Here is a 25,914-nt window from a genome sequence, read left to right as displayed (position 1 = left end):
CTACACAGGGTCAGGATCATCAATATCACTGTCGTCCATCTCCACATCTTGTCCCACCAGAAGGTCTTCAGCGACAGTAACAAGTGTGGAGCTGTCACCAGCATCATCACAAACTTGAGCAATGCTATGACATCACCAGGCAATAGAAATTTTTCAGCTCCATTAGAATCTTATGAGACCACCATCATATATGTGGGCTGTCAGAGACCCCAACCTTGCTATGCAGCACATGACTGTATATAAAAAGAATAATACACCATGGCCAAGTGGAGCTAATTCTAGAAATGTAAGACTGGTGCAATATTTGAAAATCAATATAATCCGAAATATTAACAGTCAAAGATGTCCACTGTCAGCACTCTTATTCGACATAGAGCTGGAAGTTCTAGAAGTCTAATAAAGCAAATAAAGGAGATAAAAGTCATATATATTAGAAAAGAAATAATAAACCTACCCCCATTTGCAGATGACATGATTATCTAAACACAAAATCTTAAGAAATTTAACATGCATGCATAACTAATTAGCAAGTTCATTCAGGTCACAGGATAAATGATACATGATAAACAAAAGATTTTATTTTAAAACTCTACCAACAACCACAAATATACCAAAATTAAATCTACAATGTCAGCCGCTTAAGAAAATGAAATACTTTGGTGTAAATATAGCAAAACATGTACAGGACTTGTATGCTGAAAAATCACGATGCTGATGAATGAGTCCAAACATCTAAATAAATGAAGAGACACACCATTTTTACAGATGGGAAAATGGAATATATTAAAGATATCCATTTTCTCCAAATTAATATAAAGTTTTAACACAGTTGCTCTCAAAAATCACACTTTTTTTTTATACACAAGATTATTCTAAAACTATATGGAATAGCAACAGAACTAGAATAACTCATCCAAGACTATGCAAATTCATATAAATCTACATGGCCACAATAATCAAGATTGTGTGGTATTGGTGAAAGGATAGACATCTAGATCAATGGAACTGAGCAAAGAGCCTAGAAATACAGTGAAACAAATATGTCCAACTATGTAAAGGCAATTCAGCAGAGAAAATACAGGCTTTAAAAAAAAATGGTGCTGGAAGAACTGGATCTCTACAGGTTAAAAAGAAATGAAGTCTCCCACCCTAGAAAAATCACTCAAAATTGATCATGGACTAAAAGGTAAAACATGAGACTATAAAAATTTTAGGAGAACATATTTGAAATCTAGGGCTAGGAAAAAGTTCTTAGACTTGGTACCAAAGTATAACATATAAAAGGAAAAACTGATAAATTGTATTTCAAAAATTAATAACTTTTGTTCTGTGAAAGATGGTGTAAAGATGAAAAAAACACGCTACAAAGTGGAAGAACATATTTCAAACTACATGTTTTACAAAGACTAGTATCTAGATTATGTCAATAGTATATCGACAGAACTCAATAATAAAAGGACAAAAAAATCCAATTAGAAAGTGGGCAAATTATATGAAGAGATTTTTCACAGAAAAAGATATACAGGTGACAAGCACATGAAAAAATATTCAACATCATAGCCATTAGAGAAATGCAAGTAAATGTCACAATGAGATGTCAATATACACATATCTGAATGACTAAACCTTTTTTACAAAACAAAAACAATGACAACACCAAATGCAGACAAAGGTGTGGAGAAAAGCAGATCACATTACATGGCCAGAAGGTAAATGGTAGATCCACTCTTAAAGAGTTTGCCTGTTTCTTAAATCAAAACATACAATGACCATAAAACCAGTAATCTCACTCTTGGGCATTTATCCCAGAGAAACAAAGAATTGTGTTAGCATAAAACCTGCACCCAAATGTTTTTAGCAGCTTTGTTATAAGATCCCAAAACTGGAAACAACTCAGATGCCCTTCAATGGAACAATGAATGTTTAAACTAACTGGTACATCCATACCATAATACACTTTTCAGCGATAAAAAAGAATAGATTATTGAGATGCCCAAAAAATTGGATGAATCTCCGGAGAATTATACTATGTGAAAAAAGTCAATCCTAAAAAGATAGCATGTGATTTAACTTTTTTAGCATTGTTGAAGTGACAAAATTATAGAGATGAAGATCAGATTAGTGGTTGCCTGATGTGGCTGTAAAAGAGCAACATGACGGATCCTTGGAGTGATGGAAATATTTTGTATTCTAACTGTATTCATGCTAACAGCCTAATTGTGATATGATAGTTTTGCAAGATGGTATCACTTGGGGAAAGAATGTATGGGATCTCTATTATTTTTTACAACTGCAAGAGAATCCGTATCTTAAATTTTTTTTTTAATTTGAGATAAAATCAATTATACTTTTTCACTCATTGACATAGACTCTGATTGGACACAGGCTTCAAGCAATAAGACTGGATTTAGTTTCCCATCTCCTGTACAGTGTTTCTAGTTCCCTTTGTTTGTCCGGAACTGAACTTTTAGATGCCACTGCCTACTGCCACACCTAGAGCACGGCAAGCTCATGTTCTCTCTATTGTTTGCTATGTTTCAATTTCTGTTCCTTTCTATATGATTATTGTTTTTGAGCCCTGCTATCTATTTTATACATCTTAAAAATTAGTATCCTGTCTACGCTTACTGTTTCTGTATCTACACGTACATGTACATCTATGTTTGTTTATCCAAATTTATTTAGGGAAGAGTAAGTGCTTCATAGCATTTATTTATTATGCAATCTTGACGGGAAGTACCTCAATAAGAACATAAATATTTAGAAAACTTGCTGGCCCAACATCCTTGCTCAGTGTGAAATATAAACATATGTCAGCTAATAATACTGAAAATAGAAAATTGATTTAGAATCTCGAGTTTAGATTAGTCAGAATCTAAATTTAGAAGCTTAACATTTAGTTTCTCAAAATAAATGCTGGCTACTTGAGATACTGAAATTTTCTCACCTGTTTTCAATGTTTCCTCAGTGCAGGGGGAAGTGAATGCAGAAATTCCCTCCCAGAAGGATTTTGATAGACCAGGCAGGGAGCTAGATAAACATAACTTCAGTAAAACACAGAGCAGCAGCACTTGCATGGTTGTGGAAGCCAGCATCTGCCAACCATACAACTGAGAAAACTCTCAGTGATGGTTATAGTTTGACCATCTCTGTTGGCACCGCAAAAAAGCCTAATGTTTTGTTTGTGATGAAATACAATCTAGACAAGGTGAGGGCAGGGCACATCAGTAGAGTGATATTGGACTTGCTACCTATTTGCTGGTATTTATTCAATAATTAAAATATATTCATTCAAGAATATCCTTAGGGTAGCTACTTGATATTACATGTTCTTCTAGATAATGGAGATACAGGAATAAACAAAGAAGAGTATATTTTTTACTATTATAGTGCTTAAATATTATTTTAAGAGACAAAAAATACTCAAGTAAATAAAAGATACCAAGGAGATAATGGAAGAGTGGTAAAAGTTTTTAAAGATTTAGAAGAAAATTTGCTAAATGGTGCTGTGGATTGGGGAAGGAGAAGAAAGGGATATTTCTAAAAGGAAGAATTCTCTGAAGAGTTGGCAATTTAGCTGAGATCTGAATACGAATGGCCTGTCAATGAGCTCATTTGTGCAGAGGTGTTTTCAAGCAGAATAGCAAGTAAAAATTCTGAAAACAAAAATTGTGATTATATTTGCATTCAAAATATATTTTCATTGGGTAAATACAAAAGTAAATTCTTGTTAAATTTTTAACTAATTATTAAGAAGGACTAACTCCTCTTCCCTTTATACTGGTTCCTCAGATATATTTATAAATGCGAGAATTCCTAATTGTTCATGAAAAAGATGGAAAGTTGCACGCTGTTGAGTTATCTCGAAATGTATTAATACACATTAAGCTGCTATGTTTCTTCTGCTAAACTCATGTTCCTAAATGCTAGAAACATCTTACATTAGCAAAAGATATGAAAATCTTTAGGCCTACGTAATATCGATAAACAAACTGTTTTTACCATTGTACATTCTAAAATACATTAACACCTACCAACATTTCCTCATTAAAAAAAATAAGGCTGTCTGATGAATAAAGCCCTATTTCATTGGCAATTTTCAGGAGGCAGGAACATGAGCCAATCCATGAATGAACTCAATAATGACACGGATACCTTCCATAGGGCTGCTATGTCAAACGCATTTTTACAGATTAGTAGCTTACCGCAGTATTTTCTACCATACTCTAAAAATATAGCTTACATCTTGGATTCAATTGACATTATTAATGTGTCAGATAGGCAACAACAGAGGACTTCACTGTCTGAAACAGAGGTGAGTAATTCAATCTGAAAAAGCCAGAAAGAGAGGAAAGGAAAGAAACTTGACCTGCCAATGTCAAGTTAAAAAGTATTAAAAAGTAAGTGCTGCGAATATGAATGAATACACTCTAGCTGTAAAAGGAAAGTAAACACAAAAATGTATGAAATTAAAGCAAAATAACCTGATCGCTATCCTTTTCATTGTTATGATTGCTGCTATTTCCCTAGATATTTATATTTCATACTTTACTTTTTTCTCCTTTTTTTTTTTGAGGAAGATTAGCCCTGAGCTAACATCTGCCTCCAATCCTCCTCTTTTTGCTGAGGAAGACTGGCCCTGAGCTAACATCCGTGCCCGTCTTCCTCTACTTTCTATGTGGGATGCTTGCCACAGCATGGCTTGCCAAGCGGTGCCATGGCCACACCTGAGATCCGAACCAGCAAACCCGGGCCACCGAAGCGGAATGTGCAAACTTAACCACTGTGCCACCAGGCCAGCCCCCTACTTTTTTTTTTTTTAACTAAGGAGGAATATATAAATACATTCAGTGTAAAAGTATTCAAACAGCAAAGTTGAAAATCAAAACCAAATCCTACCGTAAACGCTTGGTCACCAACCCTTAACTTCAGTTTTCTCATAAGAGATAACAGTTGATAACAGTTTGGATATGTTTTTTAGAAGCTTTTCTATTCAACCTATTAGGGAAGTCGGGGGATGTATAATTCCATGTCTTTTACCTTTCTTTTTATCCCTTATGTTTCTGGGTGCTTTTTTCCCCTGGATTTATAATAGTACTAGTCTAGATGTAAACTCTAGCTCATCCAGACTATAGAAAAAAATTAGAAGCTGAGATAATCTATTCAGTGCTCACTTCATTACACCTCTAGGAAGTGGAAAAAGAAAAACACTAATTTGGACGTACTTAATATGCCTTAAAATGTACAGATAAATGAAGTATTAGACAATTAACATGTTCAGAGAACCAGGAATACCTGAGTCTTGCCTGTAATAATATCCCCCCCTCTCTAACTTTTGATCCTTAAGGGATATTCGCAAGGAATAACACATAAAATCACAATAAAATTTTTGAATGGAAATATGTTGTGACCACACAGCTGACAGTTGATGTCACCAGTGAGCTTGAGTAGAGAAGTAAAGCCCCAATTTTTACCAATATAATTAGGCTAAACTCCATAGCAAAATATTCATACTTCTTTCTCCCTTATACCTGATAACTAAACTTGAATTTTTTTTTTAATTATATTTCATTTTGGCCACATGAAAGAAACTGTTAGGAGGCAAGAGGATGAGCTAAGGAAGCTGGAGCTCAGCAAGACATTTTGGATTTGGTTAAATCTATGAATGATCTAAAAGAGGTCTTTTGTGAAAGAAGAGATGAATTGCATAACAGGGAAAGCTGCCCAAATTTTGGGTTGGCCACCTTCTAGACACTTGTTACTACAGTTTTGGAAAACTTGACACAAACACTTGGGTAGTCCAGATATTGCTTCTCAAAGCATACAAAATGGGTCAAAATCTGGCTTTAAATATACCAACTTAAAAGATTAAGTCTATAATCACTCTAATTTACTATCTATCTCAAATTACACCCAAATAAATTATTCGATGTATAGAAGTTTATAAGATAAACATAAAACCAGAAATTGAAAAATGACAAATTTTGAACAATAGCAAACTCCTATGGAATGTTGAATGGCGCAAACTGAAATACTCTCTTTCATTTTAGGTCATCTACCAATCTCCTTTTTCAAATTTCTTCATAGTCTACGCAGTCATGGTCAGAAGAGTTTTAATCAGGGATATGGCTTTCCTCAGTAGCTGTGTCGTGAACCATCTCCAAATGGAAGCTACATGGTTCCTTCTATATTGCTAAGGAAGGGTTATCTTGACATCGAGAAGCATAATATAGAAAATTTGAAGTTATATTCTCTGAAAAGTACCCAGCTATATATTGTAGGTAGATTCATATTTTAATAGTAATTTGAGGTTAATAAGGAATGAAATTTCCCTGTGAAAGTTTAGAAATCTAATAAGAACCTGCCTGTGCAAGGTATAAAACTAATGAAATATCCATGAACAGAAGATATTTATCATAAAATTATTCTGTGTTTGTTTCAAAATGCAGAAAAGACAAACACATGTATTTGTCACTGAGTGTGGCTATAAAATTTTTCTGTTGGAGAAAATTTTGGATTGACTAATGCATAACATAAAAAAACACACCAACAAACCTTAATAACGCATTCAGGTAAAGTATAACTTTGAGTACTGTGAACTCCTGGTAAACTATCAAAGGCTCTGTAATTACAAAAAACTTTCCTGATAAGCAATTGAGTTGTTTTAAGAGTTTTTAGCTAAAGAGTTTTAGCCTTCAGTCTTCAAGACTACATTAACTATATTCAGATTACTTTTGGAATAGTTGGTTCAATGTCTTCCTGGCAACAGTAAGATAGCAGAACCAGTGGTCCATCAATAATACTCCTTGTTCACAACACTACGTAGTGGAGCTTATAGGATAATGCATCTCTCCCCTCTGAAGGAGAAGGCAATGCATCCATGATGTAAAACTTGAAAATATAAAATTGAAGTGTCATTAAAGGAAAGGGTTTGGTTAAACGCATTACTGGATTAGCCTTCTGAAAATCATTGTCTGATCACAAAGACCATAATTCTTCATGGCCTTTAACAGACTATGACTTTTCAATACATATTTGCCCCAACTCCTCAGGGACAAATGGGAACCCAGGTTTCATAAGTACAGCTTTTCAGTAGCTTGAGATGAGTAAAATAAGCCAGCTATTGATTCTTTCTAGTAGAAGCTCCAAACATTGTAGAGCTAAGAAACGCCATCCCTATGTGCTGCATGCAAATGCTTGACTTACAAAATCCATGAAGATAATAAAATGTTTTTTGGTACCATAATTTGCTGTGTAGCAATAGTATATGGAACAGAAATATTGTAAGCATGAGGGGAAACAAGCATGGGATAAATTCAAGACTCATTTTAAAAACCAGAAGCAAACGGATCAGGATTTATATAATTGCCTGTCTCATATGTCTTCACACTGACTGACAGATTAAAAAGGTCGTGATATTAACATGGTTTTAGAAATCCATATTACTGCAGTGTTTCTCCTTCAATATAGAGTTACCCAGGGAAATTAGACACATGTATTTTAGGGTAAAGCTAAGAGGATATTATGCATTTCTCCCTCCTTTTATAGGTATTGAGATAAGAAAGCCCCTTTCAATTTGACTTTTTCATCAGCATCTCCAACCAGAAAAGACGAGCGAGTAAGGAGTCCTTTTAATGCTTTTGTAACAGATGACAAGGTAATTCAGACCAGTTGCTCCACTGAGGACAATCAGAAAAACTAGGGGGCTGGCATTTGAAGGAATCAGAGAGCTAACAATGCAGTGAAGAATTACAATGCCAAGATCAAGGAGAAAAGAGAAATTTTGGATACTGATCTCATCTTCTGGGGCCATTTGTGCCCCAGAGACTTTAGCCTCTCCTGACTCTTATGGAGTTGGCAAATCAGTAGACATAAAAACTACAGGATAAACTTTATTTTTTGTGCAGAATCAGAAGAGATTAGAAAAGGACCATATCCTGAGCTATGAGGCAATTCCTGAAAAATTTCAAAAATTGATATCATAAAGATTCTGCGAATTAAGCTAGTATTTAATTACATAGATACATAATTAGAATATTCTTATATGTTTGTGTTATGGACTGAATTGTATCCCTCCCAAATTCATACCTTAAAGCCCTAATCCCCAATGTGACTATATTTGGAGATAAGGCTTTCATAAGATAATTAAGGTTACATGAAGTCAAAAGAGTGGGGCGCTAATCCAGTAGGACTGGTGTCCTTATAAGAAGAGGAAGAGACTCTAGGAGTATGTTCCCATAGAGCAAAGGCCATGTGAGGACACAGTGAGAAGGTGGCCATCTGAAAGCTGCTAGAACCATGATCTTGGACTTCCAGCCTCCAGAACTGTGAGAAAATACATTTCTGTTATTTAAGCCACCAAGTCTGTGATATTTTGTTCTGCCAGCTTGAACAGACTAAGCCACTTTGGAAAATAAGCAAAGCATTTTTTAAACAATGCATGCGACTTTTCCAGCAATGAAGGAATGAAATGATCCCTAATTACCATCCCACCATAAACAAAAAGAAATCTGGACAAAATTTAGGAAAGAACAATTTTCAGTCATTAAACAATAGGCAACAAAAGACTGTGATGCCCGAGAAAAGGGAAACAAATTCAGTCAGCCTTATCATTGTATACACTTTTGGGACGTGAAACAATTCTCAATGGCACATGGCGAGAAATTAAAAACAGAACATAGAAGTGTCTCTTGAAATAGAATACAGAGAATGGAGTTCAGGAAAGACAAATGGCTAGAACCTGTATGACAGATTAGCCAAGTTGAGGGAGCTAAACAAAGAAAGAACTCCAGAAATCTGTATGGGGTCCCACTGAATCTTTGGCTGAAGACCAGTCTGTGAAAAGATAGAATGAAAGCAATCAACGGTAGACAAGAAAAAGTTCAGAAAAAGAAACAATTACCTAATAATCATAAGATTAACAATTCTCAGACTTCATACAGGGCTGGAAATTATTAGTTTTCACCAACCAAACTGGAGAGACATTAATAAACAAGACATTCATTAGAAAACTAAAAGTGCTATGCTTTAGAAGACCTCAGCCCTAGAATAAAGCCAACTATAGAACCACACAAAAAAGAGCTTTAAAACAAACTTTGAAGTGATCCAACTGGTTACCAAACAATCTAACTGCCTGAAAGAAGAGGCCAACACTCCTTAAAGATATAAAACCAGTTACAGCACTCAACAATTAAAATCTAATAATAATCACTACATGTTTGAAGAAGAGAGAACAAAAGTCAGGAGGAAAAAAAAGCAGCCAATAAAAAAAGAACCAAGGAATGAAAGGGATGATGGAATCAGCAGAAAGAAATTGAAAGCAATGACAGATATACTCCTTGCACAAAGATGTAAAAGTATATATAAATATGATAAGGAAAAAATATAACAAGACCCAAATTGAATCGTTAAAGATCATAAGTACAATATATAATACAAAAACAAATCTCCACTGGACAAGATTACAGCTGATAAGACAAGGAAGAAGAAATATCAGTGATCTTGAATCTAATAGCAATAGAAATTAAAAATAAAGCATAGAGAAAAAACATTGAAAAATAACTGAACAGAGCATCAGTGGCTTGAGGGAAGGTATCAGGAAATTAAGCTGTAAGCAGTATAACATATTTGATTAGATTCTCAGACTCAGAGGACAAGGGAAGCTGTGGGAGGTGGGGAGGACCATATACAAGAATGTTATTGGAAGAAATAATGGTGGAAAATGTTATAAACTATGAAAACACACATCCTAGAAACTGAATCCTAAGCAGAATCTAATCCCAACCAGAATGATTATAAGAAAAACCTGCTGAGGAACATAATAAATGAATTGCTGAGAAACAGAGACAAAGGGAAAATCTTAAGAGCAGCCCAAAACAAAAAAATAAGAATTGGGTATAGAAGAATATGCATCATCATTACAACAGACTTCTCATCAAAAACTATGCAATCCAGAAGACAATTGAAAGACAAACTTAAAGTACTAAAAGAAAAAATAAAAACTGTCAAAACAGAATTCTTGACAGAGTGGAAATATCTTATCAAAGTAAAATAAAGTCTTTTCTGGGAATGAAAAGGTTGAGAGAATCATTGGCAACACAGATGAACTCCGGAAAATGTTAAAGACAGCTTTTCACACAGAAAGAAAATGATACTGCATCAGTGGGGTTCTCCTGAGAGGGAGAGAGAGAAAGAGATTCATTTAAGTAATTGGCTCACATAGTTTCCTATGTGGACTGGGAAGTCTGAAATCCATAGAGAAATTCGGCAGGCTTGAAATGCAGATAAGAATTAATGTTACAGTCTTGAGTCCATAATTAAATTTGAAATCCACAGGTCAGGCCATTAGGTTGTCAACTCAGGCATAGTTTCTAAGTTGTAGGCTTCAGGCACAGTTCCTTCTTCTTAGGGAAACCTCAGTCTTTGTTCTTACAGCCTTAAATAGATTGGATGAGGCCTATCAACGTATGGAGGGTAATCCTCTTTACTCAAAGTCTACTGATTATAAGTGTTAATCACGTCTAAAAAATACTTTCACAGCAACATCTAGACTAGTGTTTCATGACACAGCTGGCACCATAGCCTAAACAAGTTGACACATAAAATTAACCAGTACATATAACATATAAAAATTTCTACTTACAAAAAGTAAATGTGGAACACAGGTGAAAATAAATATTTGGGTAAAAATAAGGCATTTATCATTTAAAGAACACGGAATGTTAAACTGAGACTATAACAATAAATTGTGGGGTTCATAAGTATGTAGAAGTGAAAATATAACAATTGCACAAATACATGAAGAAATGAATTATATAGTTGTAAAGCACTAAAGTATACATGAAGTGGTACAATATTATTTTAAGGTAGATTATTAAAAGATAAAAATGTGTAATGAAAACCCTAGAGCAACCACCTATACACACACATATTATTCTATTTCATAACTCAATAGTGAGGATACAAAGGAATTTTAAAAAATAAATTGATACAAGGAAAAGAGAAAAAAGTAAGCAAAACCAGATGCCAAATGGGACAAATAGAAAACAAATAGCCAGTGATATGCTTAAACATAACCATTTTATGAACTAAATGGTATAAACATCCAATTAAAGACAAAGCATCTAAATAAGAACATAAATTGATACCTAATTTATACTGCCTAAAATAAACTCTCATTAACTACAAAGTCACGGACATGTAAAAAGTAAAAGAATAGGGGAAAATATGTATACCATGCCACCACTAGTCAAAAGGAAGCTAGAGTGGCTATATTAATATTATGTAGTTTAGACTCAAGATCAAAGAATAGTATAGTGATAAGAGGAATAGTTAATGATAAAGTGAATACATTAAGAATACATAACAATCACAAATATGTACAGATTTGTACAAATATGTATATACAGATATGTACAAATCATATGTGTGAAATCTCACAAAACTTATTGGAGAAACAGAAAAATCCATAAATATAGTTGGTGATTTAAAAACTTCTCTCTCAAAAATAACTAGTAGATTTTAAAAAAATCAGTAAAGATATAGGAAACTTAATCAATATCATCAATTAACAGACCCAAACAGACACATATGGAATGCTTCGCTCAACATCATCACAATACCCATCCTTACAAGTGCAAAAGTAGCACACACTGATACAGATCATAGCCTGGCTTCTTTTTTTTAAGTCTTAGTAAAGTCTTAATAAATTTAAAACAATTTAAATCATGCAGAGTAAATTTTCTGATCACAATTAAAATTCCAAAATATTCGAATGTTTAACAGTACATCACTTAATATCCATGGGTCAAAGAAGAAATCACAAGGAAAATAAAAGATATTACAATGAAGATTAAGATAAAGTATATCAAAATGTGTGGAACACAGCTAAAGCTGCTTCAAAGGGATATTCATAGTATTAAAGCTTATCATTAAAAGCATGTTTGAATTTTTTTTAAACCTCCACCTTAATAAAGAGAGAGATCCAAATTTAACAGAATAAATAACAAAAAAAGAACCAATGAAATAGAACAGGGCAAAGAATAGTAAAACAAAACAAAATAATCAACAAAAAACACAGGTCCTTTCAAAAGATAATTGAAATTAATAAGCTATTAAAAGGAAAGCTTAAGATAAAAATAGATGTAGCAGAAATTACCAATATCAATAATAAAGGACTCAAGCACACATGTTAATAGCAAGATGCTACTTTTCCTTACCATTGGAAATTGAGAACAAAGCAAGTTTTCAACTCTAATCACTTTAATATTCTTCTGTAGGTTCTAGAGAATGCAATAAAGCATAAAAGAAGGAAAGGAGGGAGGGCGGGGAAAAGAGATAAAAAAAGTATAAAATTTTTAATGAATAAATAAAGACAATTTTTATTTGCAGAAAAGTGATCATATATGTATAAAATCCTAATGAATTTGCAAAAAAGCTATCAATATTTAAATGAGTTGACTTCAGTAGCAGCAATAATGCTACACATAAGAATATGAAGCATGCAAGCAAAGTCACGCTTAAAAGGAAATTTCTATCCTTTAATGCATATACTCAAAAAAGAAAGAAGGCTGAAAATAATGCTCTAATTTTCCCTCTCAATGTTACATATGAAATTGCAAATTAAGCCAAAAGAGGTAAATGAATAGAAACTTTAAAAAGGACATTTTCAATGTAATTTTCTACTTTTCTATTAATGAGACAAAAGAAAAATTTGCTTCTATGAATAGATTAAAAAATTAACTCTTGGGAAATCTCTTCAGGAAAATATCAGAAAACACAATTTTTTTTCCCTTTCCTGCTACTTCTATTCAATACCCTACTGAGGGTTCTAACCAGTACAGTAAAATGAGAAATTGAAAAAATATGTGAAGATTGGAAACAAATGTTTATGATTTATATGCTGTTTACATAATATAAAATAACCCATAGATCAATTATTCAAATTAGTAAATTAATATAGTCATGTTTACAAGAAAGACACAGTTACTCAGCAAGTTTGTAATCTGTCCATTGCTTCTCCTTACAGTACAGAGATTATGTTCTCAGGAAATAAAGAAGGTAACCTAGACAAATCTAAAAATACTGACAGACCCCCCGGCAAACAAACAAATGGTGTTTTCTAGTGGGAGAATCCTTGTGACAGTATATATCTAGTCTGCCATATTCCTTATGGAATCTATAGATTATCACATAAACTGACACAAAACTTCTTTCTTAAAGGGATCAGATAGTAAACATATTAGGCTTTGCAGGCCACATATGGTCTCTTACATATTCTCCTTTTTTTTTTAACAATAGTTTAAAAATATAAAAGCTATTCTTAGTTCAAGCTGCAGGTCACATTTGGCCACACAGTGGGCCATAATTTTTCAATCCCAGATGTGAATTAAGAAGAAAGTGGAATTTTTTCATGTCCAAAATGACTCCTCTATGAAAACTGTGTAATTGCATATATTCCTTAGAGACTTCACATGTTAACCTGGTCAAAAACACTCTCACGACAGCCCAAAATTAAATGGCGAGCTGTGTTGCTCCTCCTTGACATCTTCTCCCATACATTGCAATTGCTTATACTCTTAAAACAAGTAGTAAGTTTGAATACAGGGTAAGATCTCTGGATTGTGTGAGTCTGATTGAAAATCTGAATCTTTCAAATATCCCAAGATTAAAATATAGCAACAGGATTATAATCTGTTATATCTTATCATACCATATAAGATAACAGAAAACATATTCAGCCTCGCATGATAAACAGCCAAAAGATAGGAAAACACAGTTTTTTGGCATTGGTCAACAGGAAGCACAAGGCAGTGACTCATGAGCAAAGGGGAACGAAGGAGAAGAGCCCTGTGACTAACACAGCACTTTGCCTGGAAAGAGTTTCAGGCCAAGGAGAGTGAGTGGGAGCTCAAGAGTCTGGCAAGCAACTGATTTTATAAGAGAGTCAGGGAGGCCTTGGTGTCTAGAAATCCTAGAAAAGTGAGTCTACAAGAAACTCACTTTAAATATAACAAACTCAGGTTAAATAAAAGAGAACGGAAAAAAATATGCCAGGCTAACACTAATGAAGAGAAATCTGGACTAGCATATTAAGGCAAAACAAAATAGATTTGAGAGCATAAAATGTTACAAGAAATAAAGATGGTAACTTCAATTAATAAAGAGGTCAATTCAACAAGAAAACGCAACAAAACTAAATGTGTAAATGTGTATAAACCTTACATAAAACAATATAAAACAAAAACTAATAGAACTGAAAGGAGAAATAAGCAAATTTGCAATGATAGTTGAAGATTCCAAGACCACGTTTGATAAATAAGGCAGAAAATCAGTAAAAATATAGAAGACTTAAAGAATGTCAATCACTATGACTTAACTGCAATGATAGAACACTTTACCCCATGCCAACATAAAGGGTGCTCTTTCCAAGTGCACGCAGAACATTTACCAAGATAGACCACATTCGTTCCCATAAAACAAGTCACAAATAAATTTACAATTATTAAAATAATACAAAGCATGTCCACTGACAACAGGAATAAATTAGATATTAGTAAGAGAAAGTGACAAAGAAATTAACATAGTATTTGAAAACTAAACAATATATTCCTAGGTCATCAATGGGTCAAAGAAGGAATCACAAGAGAAACTACAAAATATTTTTAACAAAATTAAAAAAAATGTGATATGTTCAAAGTAGTGGAATGTAGCTAAAGCTTCTAAATATTTGTGTTAGAAAAAAAGAACAATTTCAAATTCATGACATAAGCTTCTCACAATAAGAGATGAAAGAACAGACTAAGCCTTATGCTACCAGAAAAAAGAAATATTTAAAATGCAAAAATCAGTGAAATAGAAAACAATCACAATAGAAGAAAAACAAAAGCTCATTGTTTGAAAAGATCAATACATTTGATAAATGTCTTGCCAGAATTATCAAGAAGAGAAATAACAAGCTAATCCTATCAAAAATGACAGAGCGAGATGTCACTCGACATCCGAAGGGCATATAAAGGATAATAAAGAAATATTATTAAAAATTTTATGGTAATATATTCCACAGTTAAATGAAATGGAAAAATCACTTGAAGACATAAACTACTAAAGTTTTCTCAAGAACAAACAGATAGCTTGAATAGTCATGAATATGTTACACAAATTGAATTCGTAGTTTAAAACTTTCCAGAAGGAATATTCTAGGCCTAGATGGTTTCATGGGGAAATTATACAAAACATGTAGAGAGAAATAAATTTGTAACATACTCTTTTCAGGAAATAAAAGAAAGTAAACATTTTCTAACACTTCTTTGAGACCAGAATTATCATAATACCAAAACCAGACAAAGGCATTACGAGTAAACTATAGACCAATATCCTTCACGAACATATTTAGAAATTCCTAACAAAATATTAGTAAGTCAAATTTCAATATATAGATAATTAATATATTGTGACCAAGTGGATTTTATCCTGGATATGCGAACTTGATACAACATTTTAAAATCAATTACTTTCATTCACTCTATCAACAAACTGAAAAAAAAAATAGAAAAACGTGATCATCTCCGTAGGTACAGATAAAGGTTTTAGCAAAATTCAACATCTAATAATAAAAAGCACTAGGAAAAATAGGAATAAAGACAACTTCCTCAAGCTGACAAAAGGCATTTATGAAAACTCCACACCTCTTATCAAACTTTTATCAATGGCAAAACACTGCTCTCACCCAAAGACCAAGAAAAAGGCAAAGGTGTGGACTCACATCTTTTATTCAACATTTCACCAGAGGCCTTAGCCTGTGCAATAAGGTGAGAAAAATAAGTACAAATTAGGAAAGAAGCAGTAATACTAACTTTATTATCAGAAAACAAAATTGCCTATGTAGATAATTCCAAGGCATCCACCAAAAAACGCTAAGATATTTGATTTAACAATTTTGCAGGATCAAGTCAATATAGAAACATTAATTCTATTTCTATATTCAAAAATTAAAAATTGAAAAATAGAGAAAGAAAATGATTTAAAATAGCATCAGTAATTTTATAGACAATACAGATGATCTATTCCCTGAAATCTACAAAACACTGCTAAGAGAATTTTAAAAAGACAAATCACTAAAGAGACATCCCGCTCTTTGATGGGAAAACTCAATGTGTGTATTATGTCATTTACATATACAATCATCCCACAGTACCCGCAGGGGATTGGTTCCAGGACCCCTGCAGGTACCAAAATCCATGGATGTTCAAGTCCCTTATATAAAATGGCATAGTATTTTCATATAACCTATATACATCCTCTGGTATATTTTAAATGATCTCTAGTACTTATAATTCCTAATACAATGTAAATCCTATGTAAATAGTTCTTATACTGTATTGTTTAGGGAATAATGACAAAAAAAGTTTGTGCACGTTCAGTGCAGATGCAACCATCATAGGCCTTTCAATATGAGTTGGTTGAATACACAGATGTGGAACCCGAAGACAGGGAGAGCTGTCTGTTTTTTAAGTTTCTATATAAATGTTAGAATAAAATTGGCTTAATCTACATAACTCAAATTATATACTTTAAATATATGTTCTTTACTGAACATAAATTCCAAAACTATAAAACATTTTTTGTTTTCAGCAACAAAATTTTAGAAAATGAAATGTTAAGAAGACTATTCACAATAGTAACAAAAATGTCACTTGGGAGTAAATATACCAAAATTTTAATATTGCTTTTAACAATGTCTAAACAATTATTGTGGTGAACTAAGGACACAACTAAGTGGAGAGGCATAACATTTTCACGCATTAGGAGAGTTAGAAATATAGAGATGGGCATCACTATAAACATAGTATAGATTCAATATAACACAATCAAAACCACAGCTCATTTGTTTGTATCTGTGTGTAAACTGACAAGCTATTCCTTAAAAATTATATAAAATAAGAACCAGTAATAGCCAAAACACTCTTAAAGAAGAGAAACAAGGATGGTTTATTTTTTAATGAAACAGTGTAGGTCATTATATCTATAGTAATTAAGGAGACATCATATTGACAGAGAGATAAACATACAGACCAATGGAACAGACCAGAGATCACAAAACACACCTCTGCATAAATTGGTCCTTGATTTGAGGTGAAAGTGGCATTCTACATTGTTTTTAAGTAAATGGTAATGAAGCAATTAGACATCCATATGGGGAAAAAATGTGCCTCAAACACTACCCTATGCCACATACAAAAATTCAATCCCAAGTAGAATATAGAACTACATTTAAAATGCAAAGCTTTCAAACTTCTAGAATTTAATAGATGAGATTATGTTCACGAACTTGGAATAGAAAGTGCTCGTTAAACAAGCTATAAAAAGCACAAGCCATAAGGAAAAGAAGAAGAAATGTGACAACACTCAAATTAAGAAATTCTATACACTACCAAATATGACTAATTGACTGAAAATGTAACCCCCAGAGTCGGAGAAGATATTTGCAACAAACAGATCTGACACAATGCTGGTACCCATAATGCTTTAAATATTTATGATGCAACAACAAAGTAAGATAATAATTACAGTAAAATGTCCAAATGAATACATCTCTTAGCAATTGGGGAAATGCTAATTAATATAAAAATGAAATATAGCTTCACATCCATCAAGAAAGCTAAAATTGAAAAGTCTGATGACACCCAGTGCTGTCAGGGAGAGGAACAACGGCCTCGACTATTGCTGTAGTAACATCATTTCTATCAACCAAAACATTGAAAGAACCCAATAGTCAACAATATCGTGTATATGCTTACAATGTATATACGCTAAGGGAAGTGTATATGCTAAGGGAAAGTGTGCAACTACATGTTCAAAAATAGATTTCAAAGAGGAAAATTTAAGTGAAAGAAGCTGGACACAAAATAATAAATGCTGTGATTTGACTTAAAGTTCAGAAACAGATAAACTATTGTATAGTATTGAGGTACAAGTGCTTACGCAGGTAAAGTAGAAAGAAGATCAGGGAAATGATTACCATAAATATAAGACACCGATTTCGTTTAAGTGGAGAGTGGTGGAGAAATCAGATTGGTGTACGAGACAGACAGCATCTGGGATGTTGGCAATATTAAACATGCTAACCCGAGTTGGGACTTTACAAGCATTTATGTTGTAATACATTATAAACTGCGTATTTAAACTGCAGTTGTTATATTTACATTAAACTACTTTTGGCCGTTATCACACTGGTCTACTTCTTATGGCGAAGTTGAAGAGATTTCTTCTGGGCCACTTCAGAGGGTATAGCAATGGCAGGGAGAGGCCAATAATACCTGATAGAGTAAAATCAATTTCTGTTCCTCAATTCATTGACTTCCATACTCTATGTTGTTAAAAATGCCTTACGTTAATTTGTTTTTATTAAACTGGCCCATTTTAGATTTTGTGCTGGCCAACCCACCAAACTACTAGAGTAGCATCTGACTCTGAGCTTGCAAGTTAAATGTAGAAATTAGCAAGAGAACCACAAAGAAATCTCAGCTAGAACAAAAGACATGTTTCAGTTTTCTTTGATGAGCACCCTTAAAATCACATATACACATATTCCCCATATATTTGATGAAATCAAGTTCCTACGATTCCATGTGTTATTCCTCTCTTCTTTCTCCTCTGATTCTGCATTTTGACAGACCTTACATTTCAGCAGAAAAACAGTATGGGCTTCCTTGTAAGGGGATTACTGCCCTTCCTCTAGAAAGGACAAATACCTTCTTCAGCAGGTAAATTCAGGTCTGTTTCAGAAGGGTCAGAAGTCATTCCAATTGTTAATGTTATATCTGTCCTGATCAAAATTTTAATGTCACATGAGAGATTATGGGTGGTTGTAATCTGTAGAGTCAATCTTTGATTTTAATTTTATCATTTATTCATACAAGAATAAAAAATATTTAGTCCATGATCAAGAAAAATCCTGATTATTTATTAATTATTTGAGGTTAAAATTTTGATACAGTGCCAAGAATTCTCTCAGTCATTCTTTCATTCTTTGGCCATCTGTTCATCCACTCATCCATAGTCTGTCTGTCTGCCTGTCTATCTATCTATCACAGTGCTGCCCTAAACCACCACCCCACCTCCAGATCTGATTTCTAATTTCCTTTAAATTGATTTTCAAGAGCTGTTTCTTAGACTCCAAAGTTACATTCTCAGAGCCCCACGTTTTCAGGTAACCTAGGGTAAAACTTGATTAATTGTTTCACTACTAGCGTGAAAGGATAGCAATTTCAGTTTTCAAAAGCTGTGACTCATGAGAAATTTCTTGAAGATACTGCCAACATGATTAAATTCAAACAGACTACTATCCCAATAAGTCACTACCGCGATAAAATTTCCCCAAAGAAAACTGCCCCAATGAAAACTTAGGTCATAAGTCCATTCTTTGCTTCTGAGGGTCTGTAACAGGTAGACATCAGAAACATGTGCAGTAGAATAGAGACAGTTCCTCAAACTAATTGATGCTGGGCAGGCAAATATGAGAGATGCTTAGTCCACTAGGGAAGAAAGAAAAATGTATTCAAGCTCCAGTTTTGCCTGTAGTTGTTTGGTTGATTGTGACTAAACCACTGGGGATGACAGTAGCTAACCCATAATACAAAGACAAGTTTGTGCAAGCAGACATTTATGCTTCCTTCCAGCTCTCAGATGCTCTTAGGTCTAATGGTAAGTAATTGTCATTTTTATATGTTGCTAGAACTTAATTCCTTTAATCAGGCCTAAAGCTGAGCACATGCCATTTCTCCTTTTCATCTCCTTTTCTCCTATGAAATCATATAATTCTGCAATGAAACTAAGATGGAAAAATGTGGATTTTCTACTTTATAGCCCACAGTTGACCTTGTGACACACTTAAAATTGCTTTCTCTGAAAGCATGGAGGAGGCATGGACAAGGAAAGGGTTCAGCTCTCCTAACTCTAACTCTTTATGCGAAAAATTTATTGCTTTAAAAAAATCTCCGCTTTAGTTTTCAGAGAAAAATTTTACCAGAATTGGGCTTAAATATAATATAAAAGATTTTATATAGATCTTGCCTGTTGTGGTGGTCAGTTTTTTTCAGAGCACTATTCAATCATAGCATTTGTGATCATGTGGCAAGAATTTCAAGAGCTGTAAGAGTACTTTGACTTAGAAGGTATATTTGTGTTAATGAATCTCAATCCTTATTAATTGAAGTATATAGGGATGTTTATGCTTTGTCCAAGCATTTCTAAATCATTCGAAACTCTTAATACTATATTGTGTCCTTTTTTTAAAATTTAATTTTAAAACATAGTATGTTTATTTAAACTGTTACTTTTCACAATTCATTGAATCTTATCACAGGTCAATATCTTCACTCTGTTATTACTTTATTGAGTAGATTCATTAGTGTTAACATGAAAACGTCATATAAAATTAAATAAGAATTAAAAGTACAGCTAAGAACATAGTCAAGATCTCTGAGAGGACTCACCATCATGTACCCTTGTCCCTATTGTGGTTACATTTTCTGTTTCATTTTAGAGAAAATAAAGCAGCTCCTCTGAGCTCTATCCTACCAAATGCCCAGCCGCTGTATATTACCAGTTTGTCTTGACCCAGTGGTACCTGCCCACCCTGTGTATAGCAACAGGCCTATGACCCTCAGGGTTCTTATACAACACTTGATAAACATTCCCTAGGATGCCCATATGGCCATCACCATATTCTTTTTGTGGGTGATTTGGAACCAATATTAAAAGAGTCGTTTCAAGTTTTCAATCTGACAAATACTCTTTGGATTGCTGACTTCAGGAATTATCTGAGGTTCTTTGTTACAACTTTCTTCACTGAAGGAAGTGGCAGAGGAGCAGTCTAATCTGGCTCTACCAAGAACATAACTGATTTGCTGGGAGAGTCCTCATTCCTCCCATCTGCCTTTAAAAGAAGAACTGTAAATAGATGATTTTTCTCACCATACCTATAGCAAACTTCAAAGTGATCTACCTAAATGCTCCTCTCCTTCGGAAGTCTAGGGTGAGAAAAATCCACTTCACTTTCAGCATGAGCCCTTTCTAGGATGTGATCTTTATTCTAATGGTTTATCCCGATATACCTGAAGCCTTGCCCATTAGAAAGGTAACCAGAGTACCAGTGACTTCTGTATGTTTCAAACAAGTTTGTCATCAACTGTTTTACAAAGTCTTCTATTTGCTGTTTACTCAACTTATGTTTTTTCACTAATCTCGTAACAAAGAAAACTGTTGTTGCAATTTCATCTCCCGGTCAGAAAAGCTGTTTAGCCCCAATAAAAAGTTAGAAGAGCCAGAGCTAGAATGGCCAGAGTTAGAAGAGCAAGTATACTTTAAGTTTCCGACTCACCCACACGTCTGTATCCTTTTTAAAAAAATCTCAATCCGTTAGTCCTGAAATTTATGTGATGTCAACTCTTAAATTCACCAACTGATTTCTAATAAGGTGTTATGCATGATATGATAGTATAATGAACGTATGTATGTATAATGGTATACATGGTACAATATTCAAATTTTCAAAAATTTACACTTTTGAAAGTAATTAACCTGCAACTCTATCTTCATCTGCCAAGATGTCTTTCTCTGAAGCTATAGCTGTTATAGTCTGTGAAAGCACTATACTCACAGAAACACAAAGGCACATAATGCAATTATCTCGATTTATATTTGGTTATTTCAAATTTTTTAAGTTTAAAAAATTTCTCAAATCAATATTTTTGTACATATATCATCTTCTGTACGTGTAAATATAACTTTGGGATAAACTCCCAGAAATGGGATTAGAGAGAGACAAACTGCATATTTTAAATTTTGAACAGTATTGTCAAATTGGCTCAACTAAAGTTTTTGTCAATTCACATTGTTATATATATATAACATATATATATATACACATATGCATATACTATATATAGGCTTACACAGTGTTTTGTCCACTTTTTTCCTGCTGTCATACAAAAAGTATGATGTACTGTATTCATTTTCTATTGATGCTTTAACAAATATCAACAAACTTAGTGGCATAAACCAACAAAAATTTATTACCTTATAGTTCTTTACAAAAAAGTCCAACGCTGGTCTCACTGGGCTAAAAGAAACTGAAGGTATCAGCAGATGCTGCCCTCCTTTCTGTAGTCTCTAGGGGATAAGCTCTTTCCCTGCCCTTTCCAGCTTCCAGATAATGCCCACACACCTTGACTCACAGCTCCCTTCCTCCATTTTCAATAACAGCAGTGTTGCATCTCTCTGTGCCTTTCTTCAGTGCTCACATCCTTCTTTGACTCACTCTTCTGTCTTCTTCTACTTTTAAGTACTCTTGCAATGAAATTGGATCCACCTGGATAACCCTGGGTGCTCTGCCTATGTTAAAGTCAGCTGAGTAGCAACCTTAATTCTGTATGAAACCTTAATACCCCTTTGTCGTAAAACTGAATATATTCAGAGTCTTGGGATTAGGATATGGACCTGTTTGGGGCACGAGGCCGTATTTTGCTTACCACATTTCCATTTATCTCATTTTAAATGAGATTGACCATCACATTTTTAAGAAACACTTTGATTCTTGTTCTTTCATTAAATAAAAAACAGTGTCCCATATATTTAATGTTTTATTTGAATTTTATATAAAGGTGAAAGCATGATTATTCACCAAATAAAGTAAAAAATTAATCCTTCAAGAGGCAATGGAGGTATCTTTCATCTCATCTTAAAATACGAAATTTGACACAAGATTTTAATAAATCTCTTCAATATATTACTTATTCAAATATCAACACTAAAGAGTCATTTTGGTGCATTTTCTTTCATGTTTATTCAATAAAACCCATCTTTGCCTAACCACTTATTAGCTTTTCAAAGTTGTTTTAAATCTTAAATTTAAAGAAAAAAAATTACCTGCTGTTGTTCCCCAATAAAGTTTGATAAGGGGAAATTCAGCTTCAGCTGATCCGTATCAGATTGAGCTCATTTCCTCCACCCTGGCTTTCAATGGGCTGCGGAAGGATTGCAGAGGGGCTAAAAGCAACGCCTGTCCTCTCAGCGAGCTTTGACATTTGCTTTTAAGTAAACCATCTGATCATGAATTCAAATGCAAAAGAGAAACGTGGGGCCGGCCTGGTTGCGCAGAGGTAAAGTTCTCACGTTCCGCTTTGGCGACCCAGGTTAGAAGCTTCGGATCCTGGGTGCGGACGTGGCACCACTTGGCAAGCCATGCTGTTTCAGGCTTCCCACATATAAAGTAGAGGAAGCTGAGCATGGATGTTAGCTCAGGGCCAGCCAGTCTTTCTCAGCGAAAAGAGGAGGACTGGCAGCAGTTAGCTCATGGCTAATCTTGCTCCAAAAAAAAGAAAAGAAACATATTTTGAAGATAAAACATTAAAATTTACTGTTTGCATTATCTGTATTTCAATAATATACCAGAATATTAAACTACTAAGAACTGGTAATATTGTTTACGTTAGGTCCATACTTGGTACCTATGAAAGCTTCAATTATAAATTACAAAGAAAAATATACACACATTAGAACTCATCTACATGTTCTGAAAACTGCAAGTCCACAACTGGTCTGTTGACAACATTTTTTGTGGGCAAACTCTTAAGAGGGAAAAGGAAGGGTGCTAGCATCAGCTTAGAGAATACAAATGCATGACCATTTTATAGCTTGCTATGAAAACAAAATTAAACAAAAAAATAAAAATATGGTATGGAAAATGGCATTAAGGACAAATTTCAGCCATATATACGTAGTTTTGTACTTTACATTCTGTGAGTTTTTGTCTATTCTTCATCATAAACCTGAAAATTGAGTACACATTTTGTAACATATAATGTCCTGATTAAAGTAACAATTTTAAGTAAAGATAAAATGTCTTGGTTACTGGACTAACTTTCTGTTCCCTTTAATTTGATGACATTTATAATGAAATATTACATATTTGGTTGATAGTAAATTCAGGTGATTCTTTTACCAGCCAAACAAATCTGTCGTTCTCTTGGTGCTATAGGGCAACATTTCCCTTTGATTTATAACTCTAATATAAAATTGCAATGTCCTGGTATTATAAGTAAAATCTAAAGTCACGTTACTGAATACAGCTCTAAAAGGGACTAGCGGTATTATGGTTTTTGATTAAGCACAATTAATTTTGTATATTTTAAAATAGTTTACCAATTTTGACTGGTTTCAATTTCTTTGACTACAAACATTATATCTTAGATTTATTTTATTTATTTTTTCTGACAGAAAACTAAGATTTAAAAACAAAAATTGTAAGAAATATGATTATTTCACTGTCCAAACTAATCTTTAGTTCATATTAAGTTGCATTAATTCAGACGACCAGAAACTAGTGTGTATATTAGAAGATTAACACAGTGAATAGAGCTAGAAAGAAAGTTAACAGATACAGTTCATTCAACCTATAAAATCACGTAGAAAAGCTTAATTATGTACTTTAACATCTCTGTCAATTTTAAGCTAATGCCTTTATCAATTTTCATAATAAACCAACTCTACACTCACTCACTATTAATTATTTTTATAATACAAGGAGGGGAATTTACAAACATTTGATCTACAACATTGGGTATAAAGATCACAAAGGCATTATCTCTCTATTGTTGTGTCTTTGGCAAGATATATTTAAAATACTGGCAGAACCCTGAAAAAGTGAGACGACAGGCAGTACACATGTAGCACAGTATTTTCAAATAATATTTTAATTATGCTTCGTGAAGTTTAGTGAGTTTTTTATTTCTTAAAAATAAATGAGGTAAATCTCATCAGAATTATCTACTCCTATGGATAGCAATTTATATGAAAACCCCTTTGATCTACGACGGCATTACAAGGACCCAATTGTCTCACGCTGTTCATGGAAGTCAGTAATAGGACACAGACTGTGATGCTAATAAAGCAATTCGGTACCAGAATATTAGGATGTCTGCTGAAGTATCACAGATGAGTGTCAGAACTCTATATGATGCTGGTAGAATGTTGTAATAGTGTACGGTTTCCCTCTTTTTACTGTTTAGGCAGTAAATAATATTACTAATGCAATTATGTTTCTATGTAAATCATAGACTCCAAATTCAGCCCCAAATCATAGCATTGCATTCATCACGCTGAAATGAAAATATTTCCTTTTCTAGGAACAGCTTGATACTTCAACATAGTTTTCAAACTGTAAAAATTTTGTTAAATTTGCTTTTATTATATCTTGACAATCTAAGGAATAAGTATTAAATCTTAGTAAATTTTGTTAATCTATTTCAAATATGTCAAGACTCAAAGCAGTAATTTTGTTTTTATTGTTAAAAGCTGAGTAAAGCAATATTAATGTCAGAAAACGAAGCTGTTAATTTACATGGCCATGAAAATTTTCTCTCTGAGAAAAAAAGTTACCCACTATCTTCTTATCAGAAAATTCTCCTTCACTTTTCATCAAGTTCAACACCATTTAAACCACATTTAACCACAGCAAAATTTTTTCTGATTTTAAATGTGAGGAAACCGAGCCATTAATATTCAACAATTTTTCAAAACTTAGGCTGACTTATTGAACACATATTAAAGAATACATTCTAAACAATTGCTTACCCATTAAGACAAAGCCACTATTTCTTTCTGATGGTACAGAAATATTTCGCGATGTTTAGATTATGAGATATTATCAGGTCTAAGGATTTTGGAATTGATCAAATTTATGTCAAAATCATTATTATGGAGTATGAGAAATTAAGCAATTTTGGGGGTTTTGTGGGGAGAAAGAGTATCCTGAGAATAACAAGAGCGATTTAAAAAATACACAAATATGTGCAAATGAGGTACAATGCATTGTGGAACACATTGCATTCAATTAGAAGAAGATAACAAAGT

At 33.4% G+C, this 25,914-nt stretch overlaps 1 pseudogene; it reads right to left on the bottom strand.

Annotated features, from left to right (window-relative positions):
• On the bottom strand, positions 1 to 22,254 carry LOC100073204 (protein BTG4 pseudogene; annotated as a pseudogene).
• Between the last annotated feature and the right edge of the window lie 3,660 nt (positions 22,255 to 25,914).

Source organism: Equus caballus, chromosome 14 (assembly GCF_041296265.1).
Source record: "Equus caballus isolate H_3958 breed thoroughbred chromosome 14, TB-T2T, whole genome shotgun sequence".
Lineage (NCBI taxonomy): Eukaryota > Metazoa > Chordata > Mammalia > Perissodactyla > Equidae > Equus > Equus caballus.
This window is presented reverse-complemented; position numbering and strand designations above follow the sequence as displayed.